We start from the raw sequence: 20,983 nt of genomic DNA, 5'->3' as shown, positions 1-20,983 counted from the left end.
TTCCTCATCGTAATCCAATTGATACAAATCCTGTATGTAATCCTTGATATGTTCCTTCTCGTACTACATCTCGTCATCATTGAATTATAGTTAGTAGGGTAATTCCAAATCCAATTATGAATAAGTTAATATTAAATAGGTGGAATCATTTTGCTAGTCCTGATACTAGGACTATTGCTCCAATTGCTCCTGTTAATGGTCAAGGTCTATAGTCTACTAAGTGGAATGGGTGGTTTGAGTGAGTTGTTAACATAGGTTTAATATACTTCTCTAGAATATAGAGTTCTTAGAATTGAGAAAACATAGGCTTGAATTATTGCTACTGCTGATTCTAGAATTAATAGAAGTATTTGTCCAATAATTAGTAATGAGATTAAGTTTATTGCTATAGATGGTCCTGTGTTTCCTAATAAGGTTAATAATAAGTGTCCTGCAATTATATTTGCTGCCAACCGTACTGCTAATGTACCTGGTCGAATAACATTACTAATTGTTTCAATTAGTACTATAAATGATATTAATGCAGGCGGTGTACCTTGTGGTACAAGGTGTGTAAATATATGATTAGTATGGTTAATTCATCCAAATAATATAAATCATAGCCATATAGGTAGGGCAATTGCAAATGTTAATGCTAAATGTCTTGTTCTAGTAAAAATATAAGGGAATAATCCTATGAAATTGTTAAATAATATTATAATAAAAATTGAGATGAAAATGAATGTTGTTCCATTAAATGATTTTGGTCCAAGAAGTGTTTTAAATTCATTATGTAAGGTTAAATTTAGTTTATTTCAGATAATGTTAATTCGTGATGGTGTAAGTCAAAATAGTGATGGGATTAATAATAGTCCTAGAAATGTTCTAGTTCAATTTAATGATAAATTAAAGATGTTAGTTGATGGGTCAAATGTTGAGAATAGATTTGTTATCATTTTCAATTTAAGTTTTTTATTTCAATTGTTCCTTTTTCTGCTCTTTTAATAAGGTTAGGTTTAAATGAGAAGAAGTTTATTTGATTAAACAAGATTAATGTAGCTGAAAATATAATGAATAGTGAGAATCATATAAGAGGGGATATTTGAGGGATTTGGATATAATTTCCCCATCAGAAGTAGTCGTTAATTTACTATTATTTGGTTTAAGAGACCATTACTTACTTTCAGTCATCTGATGAATTTCAAGGTGTACTAATTTTTTTTAGTTACTTTAGATTGACACTCTAATGTTATTTATTTTAACTAACTCCTTAAATTATCTTAGATAATCACTTAATAAATAAATTTACTGAAGTTCCTTCAATTACAAATGGTATAAATCTGTGGTTTGCTCCACAGATTTCTGAGCATTGTCCAAAGAATAATCCAGGTCGATTTATTGTGAATGTTCCTTGATTTAACCGACCTGGCGTTGCATCAATTTTAACCCCTAATGCAGGAACTGCTCATGAGTGTAGAACATCTGATGCTCTTGTTAATACTCGTACTTCTGTATTTATTGGTAGGATTGTTCGGTTATCTACATCTAGTAGTCGGAATCCATCATTTTCTAGGTCTTGTTCTGGTGTTATATAAGTGTCAAATTCTACGTCTATGAAGTCTGAATATTCATATCTTCAATATCATTGTCGTCCAGTGGTTTTAATTGTAATTATTGCATCTACTGAATCATCAAGTAAATATAATAGTTGTAATGATGGAAGGGCAATAAAAATTAATGTAATTGCTGGTAAAGCTGTTCAGATTGTTTCAATTAAATGTCCATGAAGTATATTACGGTTAGTATAGGCAATATATAATATATAACTTAGGGCATAACCTACAATTACTGTAATTAATAATAATACGACCATAGTATGATCATGAAAGAATGATAATTGCTCCATTAATGGTGAAGCTCCATCTTGAAGAGATAAATTTGATCATGTTGCCATTAATAAATATTTTCTAATAAAAGGTCAAACCTTGATTTGTAGAGCTTAAATCTACTGCACTAATCTGCCATATTAGAATCTAGAGATTAATGGTAATTCTGAGTAACTATGTTCTGCAGGAGGGTTATTTTGTAGTCATTCTGTTGACCATCTTATGTTAGCTCTAAATATAATTGCTCGGTTTGTAATCATTCTTTCTCATATAATTACAATGAATATAATGATTCCTACAATAGAAATTGTAGACCCAATTCTTGATACTACGTTTCATGATGTATATGCGTCTGGGTAGTCAGAGTATCGTCGAGGTCAAAGAATGATGTATTTAAATTTCGATCTGTTAATAATATAGTAATAGCACCTGCTAAAACTGGAAGTGAAAGAAGGAGAAGTAATGCTGTAATAGCTACAGATCATACAAATAAAGGTGTTTGATCTAAAGTTATACTTTCTGATCGTATATTAATTGCTGTTGTAATGAAATTCACTGCACCAAGAATAGATGATACACCTGCTAAGTGCAGTGCAGAAAACTGTTCATCCTGTACCAGCACCATTATCTACTATGGAAGATGTAAGAAGAAGGGTTAGTGAAGGTGGTAGTAATCAAAAACTTATATTATTTATTCGTGGAAATGCTATATCTGGTGCTCCAATTATTAGTGGAACAAGTCAATTACCAAATCCACCAATTATAATAGGTATTACTATAAAGAAAATTATTACGAATGCGTGAGCTGTAATAATAACATTATAAATCTGGTCATCCCCAATTAGAGATCCGAGTTGGCCAAGTTCAGCACGAATAAGTATTCTTATTGATGTTCCTACTATTCCTGCTCATGCTCCAAATATGAAGTATAAAGTACCAATGTCCTTATGGTTTGTTGAGAATAATAATTTTTGCGGTAAGATGGCTGAATTTTAGGTGGTAGACTGTAAATCTACTTATGAGATGTTTTCTCTCTTATCATATTTAGGTCTTATATTCAATTATGATTCTAGACTGCAATTCTAGAGGTGTAAAATTTTACTAAGGCCTAAAAGATTATTCTTTTAATTATAACTTTGAAGGTTATTAGTTTGATTAACTTAAGTCCTTAGTATAATGAAATTAAGGTTGATGTTGAAATCAATCCTATTGTTGAAATTATTACTGTTATAGGAAGAATGATTCTTGATTTTTGGGACTTTATCTTTATAGATCACGAATTTTCTGTGTATGATATAATTAGAGCTGAGAATCTAATACGTATATAGTAGTAGAGTGTAATTGTAGTAAATACAACTATAATAGTTATAATAGTTGTTATATTGTTTTCTATTAATGATTGTATTACAATTCATTTTGGTAAGAATCCAAGGAATGGTGGTAGTCCACCTAAAGATAATAAACATAAGAATATTATGAATTTAATTTCGGTTTTTATATTTCTGGCTGAATAAATTTGATTTATGAAAAATAAATTTATTTGCTTAAATAATAAAACTATAATTAATCTTAATAGTGAGTAAATAATGAAGTATAGTTCTCAGATGTTTTCTCTGACTGTTAATGATCTAATTATTCAACCTAGATGTCTGATTGATGAATATGCTAAAAGTTGTCGTAAGGATGTTTGATTTAAACCTCCTATTGTCCCAATAATAATTCTTAAGATAATAATTGTTCAAATAAAAGTTCTTAATTGAATACAATAAGATAAGACCATTATTGGGGCGATTTTTTGTCATGTTATTAATGTTAAACAATTATTTCATCTTGATGCTCCTATAACTTCTGGAAATCAGAAATGGAAAGGTGCAGCTCCAATGTTTAATAATAGTCTAGATCTAATTATTATTGATGGGATAAATTCTGTTTCCCATCCCATGGGATATTTTATTTGAATCAGCAAAATTGAAAATAATAATATTGTCGATGCTATTGCTTGGACAATAAAATATTTAATTGATGATTCATTTATTATTATATTTTTATTTCTTGTTAGGAGTGGAATAAATGAAAGTAAGTTGATCTCAAGTCCTATTCAAACCCCAAATCAGGAATTTGATGAAATGGACAGGATCGTTCCTATCATTAATGTTGATAGGAAGAGAAGTTTTGTAGAGTTGTTGGTCATTAAAAAGGAGAGGATTGATACCTCTATAAATGGGGTATGAACCCATTAGCTTGTTTAGCTTACCTTTTTACATTAAGGTGTATGATGCACATTAGTTTATGATACTAAAGGAGGTAGTTTAATTCTATCTTATGTAATTTTAATGAAGGTAATTTTATTTACTTTATTTACCCTATCAAGGTAACCCTTTAATCAGGCACTTCATTTATTTAATATATAAATCGAAAGTTTTTTTTTGAAATTCTTTTATGTATTATTTTGTTTAATTAGGATTAATTTATCCTGCTCATTTTATTTTTTTTATATATATATATAATAAATAATTTATATTAATATATTACATTTAATTGAAATTAAAGTATATAAGTTCATCTTACCATTATCAATTGATTATTTTAATGCAATTATTTACCTAGGATTATAGCTACTTATGTTTTTAGCTTAAAATAGGTTATTATAATATAATATATATAATAATATGTAATTTAATATTTAATATTATTATAATTGGATATAATAAATAAAATTATTAATTTAAATATAAAATATTATAATTAATATAAATAATTATATTAATTATAATAATATAATTATGTAAATTATCTATAATTAGATTATTTAACTAATATATATGAAAATTAACTTAATATAAAAAAAGAATTCATATTAATAACATATTATATTAAATTACATAATTGTATAAAATATATTTATTATATTATTTAATCTTTCTTTATTTATTAGTGAAAAGAAAGATTAAATAAGAAAGAATATAATACATTTATTGCTATACATGTTCCATATTAATCTTTAATTATATATAATAGAGAAGTTGTTGTGGTCATACATAGGGGCGTTTCTTTTTTTTTGTTAATGTTTGTGGTTTTTTTCTTTTTTTTTCTTTAAATATTTGAATCTTTTATTTTTTCCTGAATTAATAGATTTAAAATTTTCTTATTTTTTATTGTTAAAAGTTTTATTCTTGCTTGTTTATTCACTTTTTCTTTGTATTATATGTAAGTTTTGTTAGACTAAATGTTCTTTTTGCAGTAATTTGATTTAATTATCAAGTGATTTTGGATTTAGCAATTGATTTAGTATCAGCATAATTCGTGCCAGCAGCCGCGGTTATACGATTGATACAAGTGAATATTATTGGTTAAAACAGTTGTTTATATTATTAGGGTTGAAATATAAATTTGTAAGGTGAAATGTTAAAATTTATTTGTGGCCCTTTTTATGAATCTGTGAAATTTAAATAATAAACTAGGATTAGATACCCTATTATTTTAAATGTTAATTATATTTACCAGGGTACTATTAGTTAAGGTCTTTAAACCCAAAGAATTTGGCGGTATCTCATTCCATTCAGAGGAACCTACCCCATGATTGATAATACACGATTTACTCTACTTAATTTATTTGTTTGTATATCTCCGTTATCAGAGAATCTTTTTAGAGTTATAATTCTCAAGATTTATAATTATAAAATATTTCAGGTCAAGGTGCAGCTTATAGTTAAGAGGAGGTGGGTTACAATAGATTTTTGTTTATAACGGATTTGATAGTGAAATACTGTTAATGAAGGTGGATTTGATAGTAATTTAATTTATTTAATTTAACTGATATTGGCTCTGAGATGTGTACACATCGCCCGTCGCTCTCATTATTGATTATTCTATTTTATTTTAAAGTAGCTTCAATTTAGATGAGATAAGTCGTAACATAGTAGATGTACTGGAAAGTGTATCTAGGAAGAGTTTCAAGGTATAATTTATTAGTAAAGTGTTTCATTTACACTGAAAATTTTTCTGTGCAAATCAGGATATCTTGATTATTTATTTTATTATATTTATTTTAGTTTATTTAATTATTTAATATAAATAATTTTATTGTATTTTTGTCTTAGTATATTTTATAGAATTGATTTTTTAAATTATAGTTTATTGGTAATGTAAGTGTTTTATGAAATATTATTTTAAATTTTTTTAAGTAGATTTTATTTATTGTACCTTTTGAATCAGGGTTTATCAAAATTTTAGTATTTATTTTACTTGTCTCGATTTGGGTTGATTTATAAATAATTTATAGTTAATGTAACGTAATTGTTATTAAATTATTTATAGAAATGAGATGTTAATCGTTTCCCAAGATATCTTAAGAAAAAATTTAATTTTTTAAAGTTTTTTGTTTTTATTTAATTTTTTAAGTAAAAATATTAACTTATTTATTCTTTAAGGGATAAGCTTTGAAGTTAATAACCTATAATTTATTTTATAGAAATATAATAGTAAGCTTTAAACCAGCTATCTTTAAGATTACGTTTTAGTTCATTATTTTTTATTTTGATTTTATAAATATTTTAGGTTTTTTATTAAGACTATTAATTTAATTTTAAAATTTTTGTAATAATGATAGAATTAGTATATTTATTTGTATGAAATTTTTACCTTGTGAACTTATTATAAGGAACTAGGCAAAATTGATTTCCGCCTGTTTATCAAAAACATGTCCTCTTGTTTATATTTTGAGGTCTGGCCTGCTCACTGAGCGTATTTTTAAAGAGCCGCGGTATTTTGACCGTGCAAAGGTAGCATAATCATTAGTCTCTTAATTAGTGGCTGGAATGAATGGCTTGACGAGAAATCAACTGTCTCTTAATAAATTTTTGAATTTCACTTTTGAGTCAAAAGGCTTAAATTCTTCTTTAGGACGAGAAGACCCTATAGAGCTTGACATTTTACTTTTATATAGTTTTTTGTTTGTCTTTCTATATTTAATGATGATGTTTTGTTGGGGTGACATGAAGAATAGATAAACTCTTCATTATTATATCATTTATTTATGTTTGTTATTTTGATCCATAATTTATGATCATAAGATTAAGTTACCTTAGGGATAACAGCGTAATTGTTTTTGAGAGCTCATATCGACAAAGCAGATTGCGACCTCGATGTTGGATTAAGAAAAATTTTGGGTGCAGGAGCCCAATGATTAGGACTGTTCGACCTTTAAATTCTTACATGATCTGAGTTCAGACCGGCGTGAGCCAGGTCGGTTTCTATCCTAAGATTGTTAATCCATATTAGTACGAAAGGACCATATGGTTAAAATATTTTTTGTTATATTGATTAATATTAATTTATTTACTATTTTGACAGATTAATGTGTTGAATTTAGAATTCATTTATGTAGATTTTTTCTACAAATAGTATTGATACTTTATGATTTATTTATATTTATTTTGAATTTTCTTTTATTGGTTATTTGTGTTTTAATTAGTGTTGCCTTTTTAACTTTATTAGAGCGTAAGGTTTTAGGTTATATTCAGATTCGAAAGGGTCCAAATAAGGTAGGTTTTGTTGGAATTCCTCAGCCATTTAGAGATGCTATTAAGTTAATTTGTAAGGAGCAGCCAATTCCTATTATATCTAATTACCTACTTTATTATTTTCCCCCTGTTTTTAATTTAATGATTTCTTTAGCCGTTTGAGTAATTTTTCCTTATTTAACTTATATGTGTTCTTTTTCTTATGGATTTTTATTTTTTTTATGTTGTACTAGGTTAGGTGTTTATACTGTTATAATTGCTGGTTGATCTTCTAATTCAAATTATTCATTATTAGGTTCTCTTCGTTCTGTTGCTCAAACAATTTCTTATGAAGTTAGTTTAGCTTTAATTTTATTGTCTTTAATTATTTTAATTGGTAGTTTTAATATGTTTGATTTTATAAACTATCAGCTTTATTGTTGATTTATTATTATTTCTTTTCCTTTAGCTTTAGCTTGTTTTGCTTCTTGCTTAGCTGAAACTAATCGTACTCCTTTTGATTTTGCTGAAGGGGAATCTGAGTTAGTTTCAGGATTTAATATTGAGTATGGTGTGGGTGGTTTTACTTTAATTTTTTTAGCTGAATATACTAGAATTGTCTTCATAAGAATGTTATTGGCTTTAATTTTTTTGGGCGGTGATTTTTATTCTTTTATATTTTTTATTAAGCTTGCTATTATATCTTTTGGTTTTATTTGGGTTCGTGGAACATTACCACGGTTCCGTTATGATAAATTAATGTACTTAGCTTGAAAAAGTTTTTTACCTTTATCTTTGAATTTTTTTATTTTCTTTGTTGGTTTAAAGATTTTATTTATCTCATTTGTTTAGTGAAATTTTTTGAGAAAAGTTAATAGAAGAGTTAAACTTCTAATTTTATGTTTTCAAAACATATGCTTTTCCTAAGCTAATTAACTTTATTCCTTAATTAATTTATCTCATGCGTTTGCGACATGGACATTAATTAAGAAATATGTGAAGTAAATAATTGTTAAGATTTGACCTGTTATAATATAAGGTTCTTCAACAGGTCGTTTACCAATTCACGTTAGTAAGCATACAACAACTACTATAATTCAGAATAAAATTTGATTAATAGGGTAAAATTGAATGCCTCGGAATGGTGTTTTATTATAAAATGGTAAAATTATTAAGATTCTAATTGATAAAAATAATGCAATAACACCTCCTAACTTATTAGGGATAGATCGTAGAATTGCATATGCAAATAGGAAATATCATTCTGGTTGAATGTGAACTGGTGTTGCTAATGGGTTGGCAGGTACAAAGTTATCTGGATCTCCTAATAGGTAAGGATTAATTAAACATAGTATAATTAATAATGATGTTATTATTACAAATGTAATAGAATCCTTAAAGGTAAAGTATGGATGGAATGGAATTTTTTCAATATCTCCATTTAGTCCAAGAGGATTATTAGATCCTGTTTGGTGAAGAAAAAATAAATGAATTGCTGCTATAGCAGCAATAATAAATGGTAATACAAAAAGGAATGTGAAGAATCGATTTAATGTTGCATTATCAACAGCGAATCCTCCTCATACTCATTGGACTAAATCTGTTCCTAAGTATGGGATTGCTGATAATAAATTAGTAATTACTGTTGCACCTCAAAAAGATATTTGGCCTCAGGGTAAGACATATCCTATAAATGCAGTTGCTATAACTAAAAATAAAATCACTGTACCAATTATTCAGGTATGTATATATATATAAGATCCATAGTAAATTCCCCGTCCTACATGTAAGTAAATACAAATAAAAAATATAGATGCTCCATTTGCGTGTAAGGTTCGGATAATTCAACCATTATTTACGTCTCGGCAGATGTGTACTACACTACTGAATGCTATTTCAATATTTGATGTATAATGTATAGCTAAAAATAGTCCAGTTACGATTTGAATTACCAAACATAACCCTAATAGGGATCCAAAATTTCATCAAAATGAAATATTTGTTGGGGCAGGTAAGTCAATTAAAGAGTTATTAATAATTTTAATTAAAGGATGTCTTAATCGTAAGGGTTTATTCATTAGTAATTATCTTATTTTACGAATAGGTCCCTGATTAATATTGGTGATTTTAACAACTGCTAGTAGTGCTAAAAATAAATGAATTATTATTATTATTGTAATAATGAATGTTGGTCTATTATATAATTTTTCTAAAGATATTGTTATTTCTTGATAATTGATTGAATTATCAATATTTATAGTTTCGGTGTTTTTGAAAAAGTCTATAAATATAGATATATCTAGAATAATTAATATTAATATGATAAATACTCACATTATTAATGTAATAATTATAGTGATTGATTTAGGCTGAAATATTTCGTTTGATGCAATTCTTGTAATGTAAATAAATAATACTAGTATACCACCAAGAAATGTTAAAAATAAAATATATGATAATCAATATCTTTCTATTATTGTTCCTGTTATTAATCCAACTAGGAAGGTTTGAAGGATAATAAAAAGCATTATTGATATTGGGTGTCTTAATTTAATAAAATTAATATTTATTACATTTGATAATGATATAATTATTATTTTGATCATTTCAGGGGTTAGTTTATTTAAAATACCGGTTTTGGGGACCGATGATGGAAGCTTTTCCACCTCTGAAGTTTTAAAAGTGGGGGTTGGACTTATTTCCGGTTTACAAGACCGGCGTTTTTTTAAACTATTAAAACTAATGTTTATATTCTCTATTTTTACTTCTTTATTGATTTATTTTGCTGGTGTTTATGTTTTTTCTTCTAAACGTAAACATTTATTAATGGTTCTTTTGAGATTAGAATATATTGTTCTTTCTTTATTTATGTTAGTTATTGTTTTTCTTATAGAGTTTGATTATGATTATTTTTTTCCTGTTATTTTTTTAGTTTTTTCTGTTTGTGAGGGTGCTTTAGGTCTTTCTATTTTAGTTTCAATAATTCGTTCTCATGGTAATGATTTTTTTAATTCTTTTGGTTTATCTTTATGTTAAAGTATTTAATTATAACTATTTTTTTGACCCTCTTTGTTTATTAAATAATTGTTGATGGTTGGTTCATTCTTTAATGTTTCTGTCGGGTTTTGTTTTTATAATTTGTGTTTATTCATATGCTGATTTGAATATAATTAGATATTATTTTGGTATTGATTATTTTTCTTTTAGTTTAATTTTACTTAGTTTTTGGATTTGTTCTTTAATAATCACTGCTAGAGGTTCAGTTTATTTAAGTTCATATCATTCTAATTTTTTTGTTTTTATGGTTTTGATTTTAATAATTATGCTTTATTGTTCATTTGCTAGATTAAGTCTTCTTTCTTTTTATATTTTTTTGAGGCTAGATTAGTTCCTACTTTACTTTTAATTTTGGGTTGGGGTTATCAACCTGAGCGTTTGCAGGCTGGTGTTTATTTAATTTTTTATACTTTGGTTGCTAGATTACCTTTATTATTAGTTTTATTATTAGTTTTATGATTTTTCTAATACTTTATATTTTCCTTTATTGGTTGATTTTGGTTCTTATTATTTTATGTTTTATGTATTTATAATTTTGGCTTTTTTAGTTAAGATACCTATGTTTTTGGTTCATTTATGACTTCCTAAGGCTCATGTAGAGGTCCCTATTTCAGGTAGAATAATTCTTGCTGGTGTTTTATTAAAGTTAGGTGGTTATGGTATTTTTCGTGTTATAAAGGTTATTTCTTATTTGGGTTTAAAGTTTAATTATTTTTGATTGTCTTTAGGTTTATCTGGGGGTGTTATTGTAAGATTTATTTGTTTTCGTCAGGTTGATTTAAAGTCTTTAATTGCATATTCTTCTGTTGCTCATATAAGAATGGTTATTGGTGGATTGATGACTATGAATTGATGAGGTTGTGTAGGTTCTCTTTCTCTAATGGTTGGTCATGGTTTATGTTCTTCTGGTTTATTTTGTTTATCTAATATTATTTATGAACGTTTAGGTAGACGAAGATTATTAATTAACAAGGGTATAATTAATTTGATGCCAAGAATGGCTTTATGATGATTTCTTTTAAGATCATCAAATATGGCTGCTCCTCCTTCTTTAAATTTGGTAGGTGAAATTAGATTATTAAATAGAATTATATCTTGATCTTCTTTTAGATTCTTTGCTTTGATTTTTTTATCTTTTTTTAGAGCTGTTTATACTTTGTATATATATTCCTATTCTCAGCATGGGAATTATTATTCTGGTGTTTATACTTGTTCTCTTGGTTATTTTCGTGAATATCATCTTTTACTTTTACATTGATTGCCTTTAAATATTCTCTGTTTAAAGGGTGAATATTTCTTTGTTTAGTTTGCTTAAGTATTTTAATTAAAAATATTGTTTTGTGGAATCAATGATATGAAGTTTTTCATCTTAGGCCGTGAATTTATTTTCTATTTGGTCTTTGAGTTTTTTTTCTTTGTTTATTTCGAGAACTATAATTTTTATTTTAGGTATTTATTATTTAATAATTGATTATAGAGTTTTTGTTGAGTGAGAGCTTTTCAATTTAAATGGTTCTATAGTTGTTATAACTTTAATTTTGGATTGAATATCTCTTATTTTTATATCTTTTGTTATATATATTTCTGCTTTGGTTATTTATTATAGAGAGGATTATATATCTGGTGAAAAGAATATAAATCGTTTTATTATTATTGTTTTAATATTTATTCTTTCTATAGGTTTTTTAATTATTAGTCCTAATTTAATTAGAATTTTATTAGGTTGGGATGGTTTAGGTTTAGTTTCTTATTGATTAGTTATTTATTATCAAAATGTAAAATCTTATAGTGCTGGTATATTAACTGCACTTTCTAATCGTATTGGTGATGTTGCTATTTTAATTTCTATTGCATGAATGTTAAATTTTGGTGGTTGAAATTATATTTATTATTATGATTTTATTTCTAATTCTTTTGAAATAAAGCTCATTACTATATTAATTGTTTTAGCAGCTATAACTAAGAGAGCTCAGATTCCTTTCTCTTCATGACTTCCTGCTGCTATAGCAGCTCCTACTCCTGTTTCTGCTTTAGTTCATTCTTCTACTCTTGTTACTGCTGGTGTTTATTTATTAATTCGTTTTAGACCAATATTGGATACTTATAATTGTGGTTGATTTTTACTTTTAATTGGTTGTATAACTATATTTATGGCTGGATTGGGCGCTAATTTTGAGTTTGATTTAAAGAAGATTATTGCTCTTTCTACTTTAAGACAACTTGGTTTAATAATAAGAATTTTGGCTATAGGTTATCCAAAGCTTGCATTTTTTCATTTATTGGCTCATGCTTTATTTAAGGCATTATTATTTATATGTGCAGGTTCAATAATTCATAATTTGAAGGATTCTCAGGATATTCGTTTTATAGGATCAATTGTTAATTTCATACCTTTAACTTCAGTTTGTTTTAATGTTTCTAGTTTATCTTTGTGTGGAATACCTTTTTTAGCGGGATTTTATTCAAAGGATTTAATTCTTGAGATGGTTTGTTTAAGATGAATTAATTGTTTAATTTTTTTTCTTTATTTTTTTTCTACTGGTTTAACTGCTTCTTATTCTTTTCGTTTGTTTTATTATTCAATATCAGGTGATAATAATTTTTATTCTAGATTTTCTTTTGATGATAAGGGTTATTATATTTCATTTGGAATAATTGGTCTATTGTTTGTTGCTGTTTTTGGTGGTAGTCTTTTATCTTGATTAATTTTTCCTATTCCTCATGTGATTGCTTTACCTTATTATTTAAAGTTTTTAACTATTACAGTTGTTATTTTAGGTGCTTATTTAGGTTATCTTATTTCTAATTTTGATTTTTCTCATAATTTATTTTTTTTAAGTATACTTTCTTTTGTTAGATTTGCTGGTTCTATATGATTTATAACTTTTCTTTCAACTAAGTTTATTAGATATATTCCTTTAAAAATAGGTTATTATTCATCTAAGTCATTTGATTATGGTTGAGGTGAATTACTTGGTGGTCAAGGTTTATATAGATTATTTATTTGTTTAATTGGTTATATTCAAGGTTGATATGATTCTAATTAAAAAGATTTATCTTTTAACTTTTATTTTTTGAATATTTATTTTGGTAATATTGTTTTTCGTTTACTTAAATAGCTTATAATTAGAGCGTGACACTGAAGATGTTAAGGAAGTATTTTTACTTTTAAGTATTTATAAATATAGGTATATTATTTTTAGAGTGAAAATGTAATGTTTTATTTAAACTATATAAATTTTAGAAATGTTAACGGAGTTTAACCGCTAATATAAAAAGTTAGCAGCTTTCATATTGGCTTTACATTTCCTTAATTAGAACTATTATAGTTCAATTATATTATTAACAGTAATACGCCTCTTTTTGGCTTCAATTAATAAGAATAAGGGTAGTACATACCAATCTTCCAGGTCGAAACTGACTGCAATATTTCGCTTCTTATTCAATTTAAGGTTGATTGATAATATCAATACTTTTTGAATGCAACCCAAATGTTATATTTAACTACAACCCTTTATTCTGCTCATTGTAATGCTCCTTGGTTTCATTCATGGTATAGTCCTCCTAATAGAACTAGAATAAAAAATATTGTTGATACTCTTCAGATTATAATGTCTGAAGTTTTAAAAATAATTACAATTGGTAGAATTAGTGCAATTTTTTCATCAAAAATTAAAAAGATTACTGCGATTAGGAAGAATCGTATTGAGAATGGTATTCGTGCTGATCTTTTTGGATCAAACCCACATTCAAATGGTGATCTTTTTTCTCGATCATTAATTAATTTTTTTGATAGTGTTGTTGCCAGGATTATAACAATTATTGGAATAATAAATCTAATGAAAACTCTTGTTGATAGAATTAGAATTGTTTTTCTTGATTTATATCAAGCTTTCTGATTGGAAGTCAAATGTACTATTTATACTAGAAAAACAATTATCTACCTCATCAATAAATAGAGATATATAAGAATAATCATACTACGTCTACGAAGTGTCAGTATCATGCTGCTGCTTCAAATCCAAAGTGATGTCTTGGTGAAAATTGATTTATTGAGTGTCGAAGTAGACATGTTGATAAAAAGATTGTTCCAATAATTACGTGTAAACCATGGAATCCTGTTGCAACAAAGAATGTTGATCCATAAACTGCATCTGCAATGGTAAAAGGTGCTTCTCAATATTCATATGCATGAAGTATTGTAAAGTATAGTCCTAATAACACTGTGAAGAATAATCCTTGTAGTGCTTGAGTATGATTAGATTCCATTAAACTATGATGTGCTCATGTTACTGTTACTCCTGATGCTAAAAGAATAGCTGTATTAAGTAATGGAATTTGTATAGGGTTAAAGGGTTGAATTCCTATTGGAGGTCATAGTATTCCTAGTTCAATTGTTGGTGCTAATCTTCTTCTAAAGAATGCTCAAAAAAAAGAAACGAAAAATAATACCTCTGATGCAATAAATAAAATTATTCCTCATCGTAATCCAATTGATACAAATCCTGTATGTAATCCTTGATATGTTCCTTCTCGTACTACATCTCGTCATCATTGAATTATAGTTAGTAGGGTAATTCCAAATCCAATTATGAATAAGTTAATATTAAATAGGTGGAATCATTTTGCTAGTCCTGATACTAGGACTATTGCTCCAATTGCTCCTGTTAATGGTCAAGGTCTATAGTCTACTAAGTGGAATGGGTGGTTTGAGTGAGTTGTTAACATAGGTTTAATATACTTCTCTAGAATATAGAGTTCTTAGAATTGAGAAAACATAGGCTTGAATTATTGCTACTGCTGATTCTAGAATTAATAGAAGTATTTGTCCAATAATTAGTAATGAGATTAAGTTTATTGCTATAGATGGTCCTGTGTTTCCTAATAAGGTTAATAATAAGTGTCCTGCAATTATATTTGCTGCCAACCGTACTGCTAATGTACCTGGTCGAATAACATTACTAATTGTTTCAATTAGTACTATAAATGATATTAATGCTGGCGGTGTACCTTGTGGTACAAGGTGTGTAAATATATGATTAGTATGGTTAATTCATCCAAATAATATAAATCTTAGCCATATAGGTAGGGCAATTGCAAATGTTAATGCTAAATGTCTTGTTCTAGTAAAAATATAAGGGAATAATCCTATGAAATTGTTAAATAATATTATAATAAAAATTGAGATGAAAATGAATGTTGTTCCATTAAATGATTTTGGTCCAAGAAGTGTTTTAAATTCATTATGTAAGGTTAAATTTAGTTTATTTCAGATAATGTTAATTCGTGATGGTGTAAGTCAAAATAGTGATGGGATTAATAATAGTCCTAGAAATGTTCTAGTTCAATTTAATGATAAATTAAAGATGTTAGTTGATGGGTCAAATGTTGAGAATAGATTTGTTATCATTTTCAATTTAAGTTTTTTATTTCAATTGTTCCTTTTTCTGCTCTTTTAATAAGGTTAGGTTTAAATGAGAAGAAGTTTATTTGATTAAACAAGATTAATGTAGCTGAAAATATAATGAATAGTGAGAATCATATAAGAGGGGATATTTGAGGGATTTGGATATAATTTCCCCATCAGAAGTAGTCGTTAATTTACTATTATTTGGTTTAAGAGACCATTACTTACTTTCAGTCATCTGATGAATTTCAAGGTGTACTAATTTTTTTTAGTTACTTTAGATTGACACTCTAATGTTATTTATTTTAACTAACTCCTTAAATTATCTTAGATAATCACTTAATAAATAAATTTACTGAAGTTCTTTCAATTACAAATGGTATAAATCTGTGGTTTGCTCCACAGATTTCTGAGCATTGTCCAAAGAATAATCCAGGTCGATTTATTGTGAATGTTCCTTGATTTAACCGACCTGGCGTTGCATCAATTTTAACCCCTAATGCAGGAACTGCTCATGAGTGTAGAACATCTGATGCTCTTGTTAATATTCGTACTTCTGTATTTATTCGTAGGATTGTTCGGTTATCTACATCTAGTAGTCGGAATCCATCATTTTCTAGGTCTTGTTCTGGTGTTATATAAGTGTCAAATTCTACGTCTAAAGTCCTTAGTATAATGAAATTAAGGATGATGTTGAAATCAATCCTATTGTTGAAATTATTACTGTTATAGGAAGAATGATTCTTGATTTTTGGGACTTTATCTTTATAGATCACGAATTTTCTGTGTATGATATAATTAGAGCTGAGAATCTAATACGTATATAGTAGTAGAGTGTAATTGTAGTTAATACAACTATAATAGTTATAATAGTTGTTATATTGTTTTCTATTAATGATTGTATTACAATTCATTTTGGTAAGAATCCAAGGAATGGTGGTAGTCCACCTAAAGATAATAAAGATAAGAATATTATGAATTTAATTTCGGTTTTTATATTTCTGGCTGAATAAATTTGATTTATGAAAAATAAATTTATTTGCTTAAATAATAAAACTATAATTAATCTTAATAGTGAGTAAATAATGAAGTATAGTTCTCAGATGTTTTCTCTGACTGTTAATGATCTAATTATTCAACCTAGATGTCTGATTGATGAATATGCTAAAAGTTGTCGTAAGGATGTTTGATTTAAACCTCCTATTGCCCCAATAATAATTCTTAAGATAATAATTGTTCAAATAAAAGTTCTTAATTGAATACAATAAGATAAGACCATTATTGGGGCGAATTTTTGTCATGTTATTAATGTTAAACAATTATTTCATCTTGATGCTCCTATAACTTCTGGAAATCAGAAATGGAAAGGTGCAGCTCCAATCTTTAATAATAGTCTAAATCTAATTATTATTGATGGGATAAATTCTGTTTCCCATCCCATGGGATATTTTATTTGAATCAGCAAAATTGAAAATAATAATATTGTCGATGCTATTGCTTGGACAATAAAATATTTAATTGATGATTCATTTATTATTATATTTTTATTTCTTGTTAGGAGCGGAATAAATGAAAGTAAGTTGATCTCAAGTCCTATTCAAACCCCAAATCAGGATCGTTCCTATCATTAATGTTGATAGGAAGAGAAGTTTTGTAGAGTTGTTGGTCATTAAAAAGGAGAGGATTGATACCTCTATAAATGGGGTATGAACCCATTAGCTTGTTTAGCTTACCTTTTTACATTAAGGTGTATGATGCACGTTAGTTTTTGATATTAAAGGAGGTAGTTTAATTCTATCTTATGTAATTTTAATGAAGGTAATTTTATTTACTTTATTTACCCTATCAAGGTAACCCTTTAATCAGGCACTTCATTTATTTAATATATAAATCGAAAGTTTTTTTTTGAAATTCTTTTATGTATTATTTTGTTTAATTACGATTAATTTATCCTGCTCATTTTATTTTTTTATATATATATATAATAAATAATTTATATTAATATATTACATTTAATTGAAATTAAAGTATTATAAGTTCATCTTACCATTATCAATTGATTATTTTAATGCAATTATTTACCTAGGATTATAGCTACTTATGTTTTTAGCTTAAAATAGGTTATTATAATATAATATATATAATAATATGTAATTTAATATTTAATATTATTATAATTGGATATAATAAATAAAATTATTAATTTAAATATAAAATATTATAATTAATATAAATAATAATATTAATTATAATAATATAATTCTGTAAATTATCTATAAATAGATTATTTAACTAATATATATGAAAGTGAACTTAATATAAAAAAAGAATTCATATTAATTACATATTATATTAAATTACATAATTGTATAAAATATATTTATTATATTATTTATCTTTCTTTATTTATTAGTGAAAAGAAAGATTAAATAAGAAAGAATATAATACATTTATTGCTATACATGTTCCATATTAATCTTTAATTATATTTAATAGAGAAGTTGTTGTGGTCATACATAGGGGCGTTTCTTTTTTTTTTGTTAATGTTTGTGGTTCTTTTCTTTTTTTTCTTTAAATATTTGAATCTTTTATTTTTTCCTGAATTAATAGATTTAAAATTTTCTTATTTTTTATTTTTAAAAGTTTTATTCTTGCTTGTTTATTCACTTTTTCTTTGTATTATATGTAAGTTTTGTTAGACTAAATGTTCTTTTTGCAGTAATTTGATTTAATTATCAAGTGATTTTGGATTTAGCAATTGATTTAGTATCGGCATAATTCGTGCCAGCAGCCGCGGTTATACGATTGATACAAGTGAATATTATTGGTTAAAACAGTTGTTTATATTATTAGGGTTGAAATATAAATTTGTAAGGTGAAATGTTAAAATTTATTTGTGGCCCTTTTTTATGAATCTGTGAAATTTAAATAATAAACTAGGATTAGATACCCTATTATTTTAAATGTTAATTATATTTACCAGGGTACTATTAGTTAAGGTCTTTAAACCCAAAGAATTTGGCGGTTTCTCATTCCATTCGGAGGAACCTACCCCATGATTGATAATACACGATTTACTCTACTTAATTTATTTGTTTGTATATCTCCGTTATCAGAGAATCTTTTTAGAGTTATAATTCTCAAGATTTATAATTATAAAATATATCAGGTCAAGGTGCAGCTTATAGTTAAGAGGAGGTGGGTTACAATGGATTTTTGTTTATAACGGATTTGATAGTGAAATACTGTTAATGAAGGTGGATTTGATAGTAATTTAATTTATTTAATTTAACTGATATTGGCTCTGAGATGTGTACACATCGCCCGTCACTCTCATTATTGATTATTCTATTTTATTTTAAAGTAGCTTCAATTTAGATGAGATAAGTCGTAACATAGTAGATGTACTGGAAAGTGTATCTAGGAATAGTTTCAAGATATAACTTATTAGTAAAGTGTTTCATTTACACTGAAAATTTTTCTGTGCAAATCAGGATATCTTGATTATTTATTTTATTATATTTATTTTTTGTTTATTTAATTATTTAATATAAATAATTTTATTGTATTTTTGTCTTAGTATATTTTATAGAATTGATTTTTTAAATTATAGTTTATTGGTAATGTAAGTGTTTTATGAAATATTATTTTAAATTTTTTTAAGTAGATTTTATTTATTGTACCTTTTGTATCAGGGTTTATCAAAATTTTAGTATTTATTTTACTTGTCTCGATTTGGGTTGATTTATAAATAATTTATAGTTAATGTATCATAATTATTATTAAATTATTTATAGAAATGAGATGTTAATCGTTTCCCAAGATATCTAGTTTCTTAAGAAAAAATTTAATTTTTTAAAGTTATTTGTTTTTATTTAATTTTTTAAGTAAAAATATTAACTTATTTATTCTTTAAGGGATAAGCTTTGAAGTTAATAACCTATAATTTATTTTATAGAAATATAATAGTAAGCTTTAAACCAGCTATCTTTAAGATTACGTTTTAGTTCATTATTTTTTATTTTGATTTTATAAATATTTTAGGTTTTTTATTAAGACTATTAATTTAATTTTAAAATTTTTGTAATAATGATAGAATTAGTATATTTATTTGTATGAAATTTTTACCTTGCGAACTTATTATAAGGAACTAGGCAAAATTGATTTCCGCCTGTTTATCAAAAACATGTCCTCTTGTTTATATTTTGAGGTCTGGCCTGCTCACTGAGCGTATTTTTAAAGAGCCGCGGTATTTTGACCGTGCAAAGGTAGCATCATCATTAGTCTCTTAATTAGTGGCTGGAATGAATGGCTTGACGAGAAATCAACTGTCTCTTAATAAATTTTTGAATTTAACTTTAGAGTCAAAAGGCTTAAATTCTTCTTTAGGACGAGAAGACCCTATAGAGCTTGACATTTTACTTTTATATAGTTTTTTGTTTGTCTTTCTATATTTAATGATGATGTTTTGTTGGGGTGACATGAAGAATAGATAAACTCTTCATTATTATATCATTTATTTATGTTTGTTATTTTGATCCATAATTTATGATCATAAGATTAAGTTACCTTAGGGATAACAGCGTAATTGTTTTTGAGAGCTCATATCGACAAAGCAGATTGCGACCTCGATGTTGGATTAAGAAAAATTTTGGGTGCAGGAGCCCAATGATTAGGTCTGTTTGACCTTTAAATTCTTACATGATCTGAGTTCAGACTGGCGTGAGCCAGGTCGGTTTCTATCCTAAGATTGTTAATCCATATTAGTACGAATGGACCATATGGTAAAAATATTTTTTGTTATATTGATTAATATTAATTTATTTACTATTTTGACAGATTAATGTGTTGAATTTAGAATTCATTTATGTAGATTTTTTCTACAAATAGTATTGATACTTTATGATTTATTTATATTTATTTTGAATTTTCTTTTATTGCTTATTTGTGTTTTAATTAGTGTTGCCTTTTTAACTTTATTAGAGCGTAAGGTTTTAGGTTATATTCAGATTCGAAAGGGTCCAAATAAGGTAGGTTTTGTTGGAATTCCTCAGCCATTTAGCGATGCTATTAAGTTAATTTGTAAGGAGCAGCCAATTCCTATTATATCTAATTACCTACTTTATTATTTTTCCCCTGTTTTTAATTTAATG

The 20,983-nt window shown here is 26.3% G+C and overlaps 2 long non-coding RNA genes across 5 annotated transcripts in view; one reads left to right on the top strand and one right to left on the bottom strand.

Annotated features, from left to right (window-relative positions):
• Positions 1–20,983, bottom strand: part of LOC126301637 (uncharacterized) — a 319,704-nt gene that overhangs the window by 261,915 nt on the left and 36,806 nt on the right. The gene's annotated exons all lie outside the window — the stretch shown is intronic.
• LOC126301643 (uncharacterized) lies at positions 5,915–20,657 on the top strand. The gene is made up of 2 exons (XR_007553076.1): positions 5,915–6,157; positions 19,461–20,657. It is a non-coding gene; the product is annotated as an uncharacterized LOC126301643 (long non-coding RNA).

Source organism: Schistocerca gregaria, unplaced genomic scaffold, assembly GCF_023897955.1.
Source record: "Schistocerca gregaria isolate iqSchGreg1 unplaced genomic scaffold, iqSchGreg1.2 ptg000077l, whole genome shotgun sequence".
Taxonomy (NCBI): Eukaryota; Metazoa; Arthropoda; class Insecta; order Orthoptera; family Acrididae; genus Schistocerca; species Schistocerca gregaria.
The sequence above is the reverse complement of the archived record's forward strand: the minus strand, read 5'-3'. Positions and strand labels throughout refer to the sequence as shown.